This window comes from Hyperolius riggenbachi, chromosome 3 (genome assembly GCF_040937935.1).
Source record: "Hyperolius riggenbachi isolate aHypRig1 chromosome 3, aHypRig1.pri, whole genome shotgun sequence".
Lineage (NCBI taxonomy): Eukaryota > Metazoa > Chordata > Amphibia > Anura > Hyperoliidae > Hyperolius > Hyperolius riggenbachi.
In genome coordinates this window covers 43,017,808-43,033,334 of record NC_090648.1, presented here as the reverse complement: position 1 = coordinate 43,033,334, position 15,527 = coordinate 43,017,808, and the positions used below count along the sequence as shown (strand labels likewise).

The 15,527-nt window shown below is 45.1% G+C and overlaps 1 protein-coding gene across 6 annotated transcripts in view; it reads left to right on the top strand.

Annotated features, from left to right (window-relative positions):
• Positions 1–15,527, top strand: part of PER1 (period circadian regulator 1) — a 117,865-nt gene that overhangs the window by 52,299 nt on the left and 50,039 nt on the right. The window lies entirely within an intron of this gene.

Below are 15,527 nucleotides of genomic sequence, written 5' to 3'. Positions count from 1 at the left end.
GGAAACTCAGATGGCGTACATTCGTTTTGAACACACGGCCATCTGCACGTCATGATGTGAATGAGGCCTTAAGTATCCAAGTATCCCCAGATATAAAAATATTAAAGGACAGCTGAAGTGTATGGGTTCTTCCATATTTCTTTTCTTTTTAAACAATACCAGTTGCCTAATTGTTAATATCAACAGGGCTGCGCTGCCGTCAGTATTTCCACCTACTACAATTCATTTTACTCAATTTCCAGTCACATTAAAATCTATCATACCAAGAAGTGTATATATAGTCCTTATTAGACCTTACTGCAGCCAACTAGGTACACGTATACCCCAAACCAAAGAAGAGTCAGTGAATTTTCCAAAAGTTCGTATCAGACCGTATCAGCAGTCAAAAAATTCTGAGCAATTCTGGGATCACGGTTTCACTTTTCCAAAGATAGATATAGTCAATTGCTGAACTGCGCTCTCCATCACTCCTATAAAACACAAAACAAGCTCTGCATAGTGTAACTCTGTGATACCCACCCGTGTCACACTGGATAGTGCAGCACTCGTGAATCCTCTACCAATGCGCTCACCAGATTATAACCACCTCAGACATCAGGTGGATCTAGCGTTTAGATTTAAATCACCCCACTGGCACTTTCAATCTTCAATCTCTCTTTAATATCAGGATACAAAACTCCAATGCATATAAAACAAAAGATAAAACCATCATAGCGTAAAACTGCATACAAAAGTTATATTGCCCGCGCAGTGATTGCGCACTCACATATGCCGGCTTGGGTAGTTGCACATCAATTATTGTAGCAGCGGGGTCCGTCCTGGCATCTGGATAATGGTACAACGGCGTCCCGTCTCCCAGGCTCCGTCCTCCTTGATCTTGCTCCCATGCTATGCTCCTAAGTTTGCATGTATCGGTAATCTCCGCGTGCAGTGACGTCAGATGCACTGGAGGTAGCTCCGCCCTAAGCGGTTCATCCAATCAGACTCCTCTGATGAGTCTGCTTGGACGAAACGTGTAGGGCGGAGCTACAAATTGTACCCAGCTCGTTATTAGACTGGACTTCCTGGCGAGTGAAATGATTTCAAGCCGTCCACAATTGGCATTCAGTTTACAAGTCAGAAAGATTAGCATCTGATCCATCCTCCTTGCTCCCCACCAATCTGCTAACTTGGATACTACTTGGCCAACTGCTACTGTAATCCCTGCTGATAGCTGTTCTTATACCACCCTATTCTCTACTTAGGGCAGAATGTGGGGCTCAGCACAGAAACCAGCAGTTCCCTGTCACCTAATAGCGTACCATTCCTTTTAAAGGGGAACTGAAGAGAGAGGGATATGGAGGCTGCCATGTTTATTTCCTTTTAAGCAATACCAGTTGCCTGGCAGCCCTGCTGATCCTCTGCCTCTAATACTATTAGCCATAGCCCCTGAACAAGCATGCAGCAGATCAGGCGTTTCAGACTTTAAAGTCAGATCTGACAAGATTAGCTGCATGCTTGTTTCTGGTGTTATTCAGATACTACTGCAGAGAAATAGACCAGCAGGGCTGCCAGGCAACTGGTATTGATTAAAAGGAAATAAATATGGCAGCCTCCGTATATCTCTTACTTCAGTTCCCCTTTAAGCATTTTTTTTTAAATCTAGGTCTTTTGGTGTTGTTGTTTCCATCCAAATCACTTAGCCACCACTCTATAGCCCTCCTCCTACTCCTCTGCATCCTCCTCCTCCAGTGGCACTACAGCCCAATTTTAGGCCTGGCCTCTTTCAGTTTTCTGCCCCATCCATCTCTGTCTATTGCTGCTGGTTTCCAGTTGCATATCTTTAGCAGTTCTTTGGCATCTTTGTCGACTTCATCTGCCCATCTCTTTTTTAGGTCTTCCAGTTGGTCTTTGTCCATCCATGCTCCATGTAAACATTATTTTTGGGATCCTATGGTCATCCATTCTAACCTTTCCTGCCCATCTCAGCCATTGAATCCTATTATAATCTGATATTGGGAGATCTTTTTATACTTTATATAGCTCATAGTTGTATTTGATTCTCCATACACCATTCTTTTGGGTGGAGCCATAGACTTTGCGCAATATCTTCCTTTCAAAAGCATCTATTTTGCTTGCTAGGTTTTGAGTGAGTATCCATGTTTTGCATCCATAGGTAAGTATAGGCCTGATTATGGTCTTGTATACCCATATTGTGGTGTTCCTTTGGATATCCCGTGTGTGGCAGATGTGTGATAGGGTGAAGTATGCTCTGTTGGCTTGCGTTTTTCTTCCATGGCTTTCTGCTGTTTCACTTCCATCGCTGTCTAGGTTGATTCCCAGATATTTAAAATGTTTTACAAATTCCAGATTATCGCCACCTATTATGTTCTGTGGTGTCCTCTCTTTCTTGACTGTCTTGGAAATTGTATTTTATCAGTGTTTATTACCAGGCCTACCTCCTTGGCCTGATTGTTTAGATCGATATAGGTTTCTCTTACTGTTGCCAATGTTCTGCCCATTATGTTGATATCATCTGCGTAAGCTTTTATCTGTACAGATTTATTTATTAGAATATTTGTTGGGTTTATTGACATTTTTCTGATGACGTATTCTAGGGCCACACTAAACAGTGCCGGGGCCTGTCAGTTGATTTTCTATCCGTACGTATGCTTGTGTGTCCTTCATTGTGATTTTTATTAATTTTATCAGTTTATTGGGAATGCCAAACTCCCTTAATATTTTACATACGTAACTTTTGTCTTTTAATAGTCCTATGTCTGCCGAAAATCTACAAAAATTTGAAAAACATCAAGATCATATTCCATTGCTTTTCTAAGAAGCTCTTTGACACTAAAAAGTTGGTCTGTTGTTGACCTGCTTGGTCTAAAGCCTGCCTGGTATTCTCCGATAATGTTTTCTGTTTTCTCCAGTAGTCTTTGGTTTAAAGAAAAACCTGTAACATCAAAAATATCCCCTGGGGGGTACTCATCTTGGGAGGGGAAAGCCTCAGGATCCCAATGAGGCTTTCCACGCCGTTCTCCGGCCCTCAGGGGTCTCGCTGCAGCCCTCCGAACAACGGCGATATAAATATTTACCTTCCCGGCTCCTGCGCAGGTGCTGTGGCGGCTCTCGGCTCCGAAATAGGTGGAAATACCCGATCACCGTCGGGTCTTCTGCACTGCGCAGGCGCAAGTCTCCGGTGCCTGCGCAGTAGAGCGGACCTGACTGAGATCCGGTATTTCCGTCTACTTCGGAGCCGAAAGCCGCAAAAGCGCCCCCGCTGGAGCATGCAAAGATAAATATTGAACAAGCTCACGGATTTGTTGGGCCGCTGTTTCGGAAGGCTGTAGCGAGACCCCCGTGGGACGGAGGACGGCGTGGGAAGCCTCATTGGGACCCTGAGGCTTCCCCCACCCGAGGTGATTACCCCCCAGGGGAACTTTTTGATGTTACAGTGTCTCTTTAAGATCTATGTAAATATTTTATGAGCTGTACATAAGAGGAATATCCCACAATAATTTTTACACTGTAGTTTGTCTCCCTTTTTGCAAGCCGGACATATTCCAGTCATCTGGCATAATCTCATCTCTGTAGCCCTATTACTATTATTTTATATAGCGCCGACATCTTCTGTAGCACTGTACAGAGTACATTGTCTTGTCACTTAACTGTTCCTCAAAGTGGCTCACAATCTACTCCCTACCAGTCATATGTCTGTATGTATTGCAGTCTAGGGCCAATTTAGATGGAAGCCAATTAACTTACCTGTATATTTTTGGGATGCGAGAGGAAACCCACACAGACATGCAGAGAACATACAACCTCTTTGCAGATAGTGCCCTGGCTTGGATTTGAACCAGGGATTCATTGCTGCAAGGCATGAGAGCTAACCATTACTCCACTGTGGAGACCGAACCTCAGATTGAACCTCAGATCGAACTTGAACCTTGTGCCTAACTGTAGCCCTATTCCTTGCACAAAAAAAGAGAAAATGTACTTACCATGACCTTTCATTTAAGCTTATCCTTTGCGCTTTAAGTGGCCTGTAAGAATTACCGTACAAGTCACACCTAACATGTTGTTTAGGAGAACTCATGGATAAGCATGTGATTTGTTTGATCATCTGATAGATTTGCAAAGCTCTGATTTGCTGTGATCATGACTAGCAAATCAGAGACTTGCATATCTATCACCTGACCACACTGATTACATGCTACTCCACGAACACAGTGAATCCAGCGCAGGAGACTTGGGTGCACAGGGAGTAACTTGGGCGCCGTCAGAAGACGGACCTGAAGTTACTTTTAAATTACAATAATTCAGCTTCCAGCAATTGCTGGAAGCCGAATTATTTCATTCCCCATCATCAATGGCGGCCTCCTGCGCCGATTCCTCTCGTACGCGCTACTCCACGAGTTCTCCCAGACATGACCATCACTACTGTCTAGAAGTCAGATCAGCCCTTTTAAAGTGTACCAAAGACGAGTTTAACTAAAAGTTTTATACATACCTGAGGCGTCCTCCAGCCCCATCCGCACGGATCTCTCTCACGCCGCCATCCTCAGCCTTCTCCTGTGCCGGTACCGGGTTCGGTAACGTCCTTCAGTCGTGGCCAGCCTGCGCAAGAGAAGATCGCCTTCTACGTATCTCTCCGGCAGCTGCTGAAGAGATACGTAGAGAGCGCACTTCTCTTGTGCAGGCTGGCCGCGACTGAAGGACGTTACGGGACCCGGTATCGGCAATAGAGAAGGCTGAGGACGGCGGCGTGAGAGAGATCCGCGCGGATGGGGCTGGAGGAAGCCCCAGGTATGTATAAAACTTTTAGTTAATCTCGTCTGGTTTCCTTTAAAACTCATACACACATCCAACAAAATGCACAGCCAACGCCACGACTTGACCAACACCACATCAAACTGATGACGCATTAAGTATTTTCTGCGCACCAACCAACTAAACAACCAACTAATCTACATACTGCTCAAATTGCATGACATGGCCGCATTCAGAATAACAACGTCGTTCAAACTATGTTGTACGCACATGGCCAGCTACACGATATCAGCCCAACTGTCGTGTGAGTCAATCCGCTGGATGGATCGGGCAAACTGCCTGTTACTAGTTGGCCGTCTTGTCGTTTGCCACACTTACAATCGCCGGCGATTTAAAAAATGCTTTGCCAATGAAAGTGGATGGTTGTGAACCTAATAGAACTATTGGGAATAGAGCTAATCGTAATTGCAGGACATGCAGCATTTTGTGAGCGTTTGTTGTATTGGAGCACAGAAATCTCTTCAAAAATTGCTTACAAAGCACTACCACAAAACACTAGGGATTGCGATGTGCGGTGGGTCCCTTTTCCACACTATGCGATCGCGTTTTTTAACTACCACATTTCTGCCGTGATTGGACTGTGATCCGTCGGGTATAAAGCACGATTGCAGTGCGTTTGTGGCGGGACAAAAAATTTGCTGGAAATTGCCGAATGGGATTTTTCTTGCACTCCTATATAACGAATAGCAGCTCAATAGCACATAAAACGCGTCAGGGCAATGGTTGCGCTCAGGAGAAAAACGTTGCCACAAACAGATCACACTAATGGTAATGGTCACCACCGTTCCATTAGTTATCCCTGTCCCTAGGGTTTTGCGATTCGCTAGCGATCGGAATTGGATCACAAAACGCTGGTAGGGTAAAATGACCCATATGAAAGTGGCGATTATTTCAGCCTAGTGCTGAATATTGCAGGAAAGAAAAAACCTTTTATTTTCTTATTCTCAGAACCTGCAGGTACATTGGGGCCTGTATGTCTGTGAGCCGCTCGGGAAACCTGCGGGGGCCCAGATACACTGATTGCTGCGTGCCTGGCGGTGTTATTCCCCTCATTAAGCTGCTTCAGCCTCTCTCATGCTGCAGCCCAGCCATGGTCCCAAGAGGATTCTGGGGCATTACAGTGGCTCATAAGAAATCTGCAGCCACAGTTGAACCTCAGCTACAAACATAGGAAAAGTACAGCGCCTATCAACCCTAACCTGACATAAGAGGCACAATGCAGCCCAGCCATGCTCACTAGAGGACTCTGGGGGATTACAGTGGCTCATAAGAAATCTGCAGCCACAGTTGAACCTCAGCTACAAACATAGGAAAAGTACAGCGCCTATCAACCCTAACCTGACATAAGAGGCACAATGCAGCCCAGCCATGCTCACTAAAGGACTCTGGGGGATTACAGTGGCTCATAAGAAATCTGCAGCCACAGTTGAACCTCAGCTACAAACATAGGAAAAGTACAGCGCCTATCAACCCTAACCTGACATAAGAGGCGCAATGCAGCCCAGCCATGCTCACTAGAGGACTCTGGGGGATTACAGTGGCTCATAAGAAATCTGCAGCAACAGCTGAACCTGAGCTACATACATAGGAAAAGTACAGCGCCTGTCAACCCTAACCTAACAAAAGAGGCGCAGTAGTAGTTATTATTATTATTAATATTATTATTATATTATTATTATAATAATTCTATTATTATTTTATTTATATAGCGCCAACATCTTCCATAGTGCTGTACAAAATACAAAACAAATATTGGGGAACATATATACATGAGAAGTTCAAGACACTGTACAGTCATGACATCCAGCAATACAAGTACAAATACATACATAGTTATCATTTAGTTCGAGATATCACTAAAACTGGTACACATTCATATGGTAAACTGCAGCAAAAAAAAACAATAGGAGGTGGTCCCTGCCCTTGCAAGCTTACATTCTAGAGGGTAGTGAGGTAGAAATAATAGGGAAGGAGACACAGGGGTTAGTGGATGAGGCAGTGAACCTCCAGTGTTAGGCTTGTCTGAAAAGGTATGTTTTGAGAGTACTTTTGAAGGTTTCCATTCTCGTAGCATGACGGACTGGCTGTTGGAGAGAGTTTCAAAGGAGAGAGGCTGCTCGTGAGAAGTCCTGGATGCGAAAGTGAGAGGAAGTGACCAAGCTAGAGGACAAGTAGGTCTCCTGGGAGGAGCAAAGGTTCCGGGTTGGGGAGGTATCTGGAGATTAGTCAGGAAATGTATGGAGGTGACAGCTTGTGTAGAGCTTTGTATGCAAGCGTGAGGAGTTAAAGAGAAACCGTGACCAAGAATTGAACTTCATCCCAATCAGTAGCTGACACCCCCTTTCCCATGAGAAATCTTTACCTTTTTACAGTCTGATCATCAGGAGGCTCTGTAAGGCTGATATTGTGGTGAAACCCCTCCCACAGTGTGATGTCAGGACCATGGTTCTGACATCACACTGTGGGAGCCTTGTTGCATTGTGGGGAATAACAGCTGTTCACAGCTGTGTCTAACTGCCAAAAAAGCAAGCAGCATCTCTTTCCACTGACATCACCTGCCAGCAGTAAAAATGTCACCATGTGGTAAATGTCAGAATGCAAATCAGGGAGAGGAAATATTTTACAATGGGAAAACACTGACTAAATCATTTATACATAATTATTGTAAAAATGAAGCACTTTTTTTATTACATTATTTTCACTGGAGTTCCTCTTTAAAGTCTGTTCACAATCCAAGCTGCAGGCGAGAATGAAGCATTCGCATCTCATTGGCTGTCTGTAGGCAGGCTGGATGGCTGAACAGTGATAAACAACAGTCCATGAGTCACCTCCGGGCTGGTCGCCAGTACTAGTCTGTATTTCAGTAAATGCTCCATGGAGAGTCTTCCGGCAAGTCTGTGCACGACCTGCCGGCTGTATTAGCTCTGCCATCTGCTAACTTAAAGCGCACCTGAACTCAGAACTTCCTCTCTGCTCTAAAAGACAAGCAACAGCGTAATAACCTTTAAAGAAAAACATTTCTTTGTTACAGCTGATACAAATCCTGCAATAAATCTGATTTGTGTCTACTTCCTGCTTTCATGGAAGCAGACGTAGGGTTAACATGTTGTGTTTACAAACTGACTGCTGTGCCGAGGCAGTGAGCTGAGAGATCAAATTACAGTTATGATTAGTCACAGATGAGGGGGAAATTAGACATAAACTCTCTAAATGCATTTCTCTATGTTTTCCTTCTGTTCGGTGCAAGAGTTCAGGTCCACTTTCAATCAAAATGTGCTGCTCTATGATATACTTTCCCAGAGCTTCCTCCAGCCCCTTGCAGCCGACATGTCCTACGCAGCATCTCGGCTTGCAGCCGCCAGCCCGGGGTCCCCACCGGTGCAAAGGCCGACCTCGAGGTCGTCCACTACTGCGCCTGTGCGAGCAGCGCTGTCAATAAAGTCCACGTTGCCCGCAGCGCTTGCGCAGTAAACTGTGGACAACGTGGACTTGATTGACAGTGGCGCTTGCGCAGGTGCAATAGAGGAGGTCGGCCTCTGCAGCGGGCCTCTTTAAAAGAGCTAGTGTAGCCTCACTTTTTGAATAGGATAGCAAATTTGCATTAATTAGCGATGCACAAAGTTTTTGTCTGACTTCTGTAGTCCCTCTTCCTGTAGTAGTTTGCTGTCCAGACTCCTCCCCACGTGAGTTAGTCAGGGAGGAGCTGGGAGGGATCACAGATTAAACTACAATTTGCTAGAGGCGCCACAATTTGAACGAGCGCACCAAAATTGGACATTTGAAGACTGGAAAAATGTTGCCTGGTCTGATAAGTCTTGATAGAGTCAGAATTTGGCGTAAACAGAATGAGAACATGGATCCATCATGCCTTGTTACCACTGTGCAGGCTGGTGGTGGTGTAATGGTGTGGGGGATGTTTTGTTGGCACACTTTAGGCCCCTTAGTGCCAATTGGGCATCATTTAAATGCCATGGGCTACCTGAGCATTGTTTCTGACCATGTCCATCCCTTCATGACCACTATGTACCCATCCTCTGATAGCTACTTCCAGCAGGATAATGCACCATGTCACAAAGCTCTAATCATTTCAATTTGGTTTCTTGAACATGACAATGAGTTCACTGTACAAAAATGGCCCCCACAGTCACCAGATCTCAACCCAATAGAGCATCTTTGGGCTGTGATGAAACGGGAGCTTCGTGCCCTGGATGTGCATCCCACGAATATCCATCAACTGCAAGATGCTATCCTATCAATATGGGCCAACATTTCTAAAGAATGCTTTCAGCAGCTTGTTGAATCAATGCCACATAGAATTGAGGCAGTTCTGAAGGCGAAAGGGGGTCAAACACTGTATTGGCATGGTATTCTTCATAATCCTTTAGGCCAGTGTATTTTATAAAAGGAATAGAGCAGTGAGGAATAACTTCTTGTGGTAGGCAGGCCCTGGTGACAAGAGGGTACACCTAACTTTTATAATCACAGTGGGGAGGGTGTGGGAAGGCTTAAATGCTCTTACAAATTAAGCAAGGAGGAGCAACTAAGCTGTATTACTGCAGTGCTGGCCACAAAGAGTTAAGCAGTAGTGCAAGGAAGTGGGTGGGATCAGGTGATGTATGGGGAAGAAACTTCCACTCTCCTGGCAGCAGGGAAATGGAAAAGCCAGCCAGGTACTTTAATATTGCAATATTTAAAGTGCACAAAATGTTATGCATTGGTAAATCATGCAAATTTACTATACTATACATTACTTCCCCCTCGTGTGAAATGCCACTATTACCAGTGCTTCTATAGCTCAGGGAGATGCTGTTGTCATTCCTTCGTGAAGTGGCCCAACTCAGATTGCACCCAGGAAACAGCTAACTGAAGAGAAAAGTTCCTCTTGCTGCTTGTAGCTGGAAGGATGTTCAGGAACTGTCTGCCTGAGCTACTGAAGTGTTTGTACCTGGAGCAGATTACCTGGGGGGACAACAAGCAGCACGGAGGGGGTACTACACATCAGAGAGGTGGGGAAAGGGCAGCACAGTTATAGTCAGGGCTGTGGAGCTGGTACCAAAAACCTCCAACTACAACGCCGACTCCTCCATTTATGAAGTCACAGACTCCAACTCCAGGTACCCAAAATTGCTTCAACTATTGACGCTGGCCATAGTAGGGGGCAGTATCAGGGCTGTGGAGTCGGAGTTGGAATTGGAGTCGAGGAGACGGAGTGGGGGCAATTTTGGGCACCCGGAGTCGGAGTCGTTGAGCCCTGTTAAGTATTAGACTAAGGAGTCCGAGTCGGAGCCATTTTGGGTACCCGGAGTCGGAGTTAGAGTCGTGGTTTCATAAACTGAGGAGTCGGAGTTGTACCGACTCCACAGCCCTGGGCAGTATACAGAGTATGGAACTGCTTGACAGCTTATCTTGTGTTGGTACAGTGTGTCTATTCTTTTACTTTAGAAAAGACCCACGATCACTGATACAAGTTTAGGCCTCAGACTAGCAAACGCAGATGGCGTGCTTCTGCATCATCATGTAGAATACACTAGAGAAGGGAGAGGGTACAAGATACATGATCATGTGATTTGGGCTGGTTAGGTAGGCCCAGTAATACAAGTACGAGGAGGTCATTGGAAAGGAGCACACAATCATGTAGAATACACTAGGGAAGGGAGAGGGTACAAGATATATGATCATGTGATTTGGGCTGGTTAGGTAGGCCCAGTAATACCAGTACAAGGAGGTCATTGGAAAGGAGCACACAATCATGTAGAATACACTAGGGAAGGGAGAGAGTACAAGATACATGATCATGTGATTTGGGCTGGTTAGGTTGGTCCAGTAATACAAGTACAAGGAGGTCATTGGAAAGGAGCACACCATCATGTAGAATACACTAGGGAATGGAGAGGGTACAAGATACATGATCATGTGATTTGGGCTGGTTAGGTAGATCCAGTAATACAAGTATGAGGAGGTCATAGGAAAGGAGCACACTATCATGTAGAATACACTAGGGAAGGGAGAGAGTACAAGATACATGATCATGTGATTTGGGCTGGTTAGGTAGGCCCAGTAATACAAGTATGAGGAGGTCATAGGAAAGGAGCACACCATCATGTAGAATACACTAGGGAAGGGAGAGAGTACAAGATACATGATCATGTGATATGGGCTGGTTAGGTAGGCCCAGTAATACAAGTATGAGGAGGTCATAGGAAAGGAGCACACCATCATGTAGAATACACTAGGGAAGGGAGAGGGTACAAGATACATGATCATGTGATTTGGGCTGGTTAGGTTGGTCCAGTAATACAAGTATGAGGAGGTCATAGGAAAGGAGCACACCATCATGTAGAATACACTAGGGAAGGGAGGACCCTGCTAAAGGCTTACAATCTTAAAATTATCGAATCAGATGGTCGATCGGCTGCAAAATCTCTATATGTATGGCTGCCTTTAGAGCCATTTCTGTAAGAATGGCGTGATTGTCTTTACTGCAGGGATTGCGTTCCCATCTGCAGTCTCCTCCTCGCAGTCAGGTTCCGGTCTGCACTTGTGACATACTTAAAAGGATTTATAATATACATATTATTATGTAACCTCACATTACTCGGGAATTCTGCGTCACCGGAATGCTTCTCTTGTGACGTAACCAGCTGCGAGTTCTTCATTATTTATAGAGTATCAGGTTAAGAGCCGTAGAAGGTATTATAAAACTGATCTCTGAGGAGGAATTGAAATTCATATTACATGAGCGTGTCCTGGGGTATGGATGGCTGGGTCAGTTAGGGCAGCCAGCTACCTGACCTCAGTTTGTTCCGCTGCAGCTAATCCATGCAGCTTAGTCAGGGACACACCCAAGGGGAGGAGCTATGAATTCTGAGGCCAGCCACTCTTTCCCCCCATGTGACCACAGCCAAATGTCAAATAACTATCGTGGACATCATGAATCTCATCTTATAAGAGTGTGACCGCCATGACTCTATCTACCCATGACAGCACTGGTGGGGGTCCATTGATCACAGAGTAAATAGTTAGGGGGGCCCTTACAGCTCAGAGACCCTTTATGTCTGAAAAAGTTGCTCCCCCCATAGTAACCCCTCTGAATACGCTTCCTCAACATAGCAGCATACTGATGTGTCTCTCACAGCTCTCATTGTTACATTGGCATCACCGTGGAGTGCAGTGCACGTTATAGTGCTGCTGTTCTGAGCGCATGTTCCACAGAGTTCCGCTTTAAACATTTAAGAACCACACCACTTACCATATCATCTATTTGCCAATGCTGATTAGCTGAAAAAAACTGCATGATTCCTAAGAAGCTTTCAGTGCCCGCCCCCAGTCTTCCACAGCTCCTCCTCCATACTGTTAAATAAAAAGCTGTTTTACCTCCCCCTCCTTGCAGACAAATTTTTATCTTCTGTTTAAAATAACTTTTCAGCACTCTGCAACTAAAAAAATAATAAAAAATAGGTGAAAAAGTACTGCCAAAATTATTCTTGCTTGCTGGTGGCCTGGGGCCCACTAGCAGCCTTTTGAGGGCGGTTGGCAAAGCGCGTTTAAAAAAGTGGGACTTATCAGTTTCCAAAATTGGAAAAGCGCCACTAGTGGGGCTCAGACCTTAGAGACTTTGTTATATAAGTTACTACAGTAACGCATGTTAGTATCACACTTTACCGTATTTATTGTATTTATAAAGCGCCAACATATTACGCAGCGCTGGACATTAGTTTAGGTTACAGACAATATTTAGGGGTGACATACAGCAATATGACAATACAGGAATACAAGAAAACCAGATCACGCAGCACAGTATGAGTACAAGGTAATGCTTAGTCAGTCACTGGAGGGGAGCATTGGAGATTAGGCAAGTTAGGTTCACTCAGATGCATAGCATGGGTGCACAGTAATAGAGGTGCAAGATCAGGTAGGACACAAAAGGAGGAGGACCCTGCCCAAAGGCTTACAATCTAGAGGAAGAGGTAAGGACACGGAAGGTAGGGGACCAGAGTTCAGCTGTGTCAGTGCAACCGTATCAGTGCTTGCGTTACTCAAGTACCAAGGGTCTCACTAATAGCATAACTTGCGGTACATTGCTGATGGTAGTACTGGTATTATTGCTGTGCATCAACGCCAAAGTGGGAAAATAACACTTAACCACTTAAGCACCAGGGGATTTTTGTTTGATCTGTGCTGCACAGATCGTGATTTAGGCAGGGCGATCAGACTTCCCTCCCTCTTTTTCCCCAATAGGGGGATGTCCTGCTGGGGGGGTCTGATCACCGCCGCTCTGTGTGGCCGAGAGGGGGGGGGGGGGGGGCTCCTCAAAGCACCCCTCCGCAGCGATTTTCCTCCCTCCCTACCTCTTGCGCTGGCTGTGGGCGACACAGGACGGAGATCCGTCCTGTACCGCCTCTAATAGGCTTTGGCCTATCAGCAGCGCCGTATGATGTAAACACAGGGGATTTCTTCTCCGCTTGTTTACAATTAGCCAGAGAGCCGCGATCGGTGGCTCGCAGGCTGTTCACGGAGACACCCTCCGTGAATTGACATGGAACCGTTTCCATGGAAACACCACTTCGACCTGCCGACGCTTATCGGCTTTAGGAGGTCGTTAAGTGGTTAAGGAGAACAAAACTATTCAGAAGGTTGAAGGAGAAATAAGAGAAATGGATAAGTGTAAATGACAATGGCTATTCCCGTTTTTAGTTACCGGGGTAACGACACTTCGTAGAATTCTCCTGTAGCATCCATCATGCTTACTGAACATAAAGGATACACAAGATGACATGATGAGATTAGACATGTGTATGTACAGTGCCTAGCACACAAATAACTATGCAGTGTTCCTTTTTTTCTTTCTCTGCCTGAAAGAGTTAAACATCAGGTATGGAAGTGACCGTTTCTGTCCGGGTCGGACTATAGCAGATCAATTACAACTACAACCATCCTGGCAGAAAATGGCTTCTTCCTCTTCTGAATACAGGAAAGAGATAAAAAGGGTCAAGAGTTCATAGATTTTAGCTCTGGCGCACTTCAATGAATGTGTTATTGCGCAGAGACAATAAAACAGTAAAAACTTCGACCTCAATATAAAATAAAACCGTGGGATATCTAAGTCATTTTTAGGAGGAGGAGTATAAATAAAATTGTTTATCTCATCAGTTGTTTTTTTCTTCACTTTTTCTCCTGACTTTTCTCCTAGGAGATAATTTTTCAGCTACTTAAATTAACTTTTGAGTATTTTACAATTTAAAAAGTACCAAAAAGTAGGTGTAAATGTACTATCAAACTTATTGTGAGTATTTTCTTGCTTGCTGGTGATTTAAAAGGCATTTTATTTACAAGTTGTGAAAATATCACCCAGGAGAAAACTGCATAGTGAATTGCATATTGGCCCATATCTCCTTTAAAGAGCAACTGTTAGCTCTAAAATGCCCCCTCAAAAAAACACATATGTAAGTAGATAAATACATGCTCTACTTACATGACAGATGTATCGTAGTGTCCACGTTTTGATTTCTGTTATTTTCATGTTTATATATTAGAAGGCTCCTGTTGCTGGCAGGGGCCATCTTGTGTCCGGCTAGATCTTCTTCCCCCCCCAGCATCCCCCTCCTCCCTGCACTGACTCTGAGCACAGGGGGGAGGAATAAATGCAGCAGCCACACACAGACTCACCTAATAATGGATCCAAGCGCTGTCGTTCCCATTTATTCTCTGCACTAGTGCAGAGTGTAGGATACTGCAGCGCCTGGAACCATTATTCCGGGAGTCTGTGTGTGTGCACCACCTTTATCCTTCCCCAAAGCTCAGTGCGGGGAAAAAAGGAGAATGCGGGCGGCAGAACGGCGGGGGGGGGGGGGGGGGTGGCGCGGACATGCCACTGGAGGAGGGGGGCAGAGGACAGTGACAGGAGATAGCCTCTGGCCCCCCTCCGTGCGCTCTAACAGCAGCGGCGACCAGGCTGACAAGAGGAGACCAGGCGGCCAATCGCAGTGCAGAGAGATGAGTGACAGAGGCATCAGCCAATCAGGCTGATTCAGCATGCCTGTCACTTCTCTCTGCGGCTTGCGTACACTTTTAGAGCCTGGGGCATGAGGAGAGAAATCTACAAAAGTAAGAATGATTTTGAATGTTTACATTGCCTGGTTAGCATCCTTTCTACTGCTCTATTAGCATGCAGTAGAGAACTTATTGTGTATTTTCTGCCTAACAGTTACTCTTTAAAGCGGATCGAAGATGAAAAACTAAAGTTTACATGCTTTACACAGCAAATCTAGCTGCAAACAGCTTCAACAGCATATGATTATTTATTCCTGTGATACAATGACAGCAGCCATGTTCTGTATGTCACATTACACACAGGCAAGCTGATAGCATCTCCAGCCCTCAGCCTGTGACAGATTCAGTTCCCTCTCCTCCTCCCTCCTCCCCTCTGACTCTGAAATGTCTGGCTAGTAACCTTCTCCTCCTGCCCAGACTGAGCTCCCATAAGCCCTTGCTACATGGGACTGAGTGCCAAGGCACTGTGAAAAAGCTGTGGGCGAGGCTTGTTTAGTTTATAGGGAATTAGAGTATTCAAACAAAACAAAAAAAGTATTTGGCTTTAGGAATGCCCTATAAAGTATATGAAAGGAACACAATTATGCAATGAGTAAAAGTTTATCTCGGATCCCCTTTAAGTGTGTGTGTGTATATAACAAACATGGCCCCTCAGTGTTGCAGTT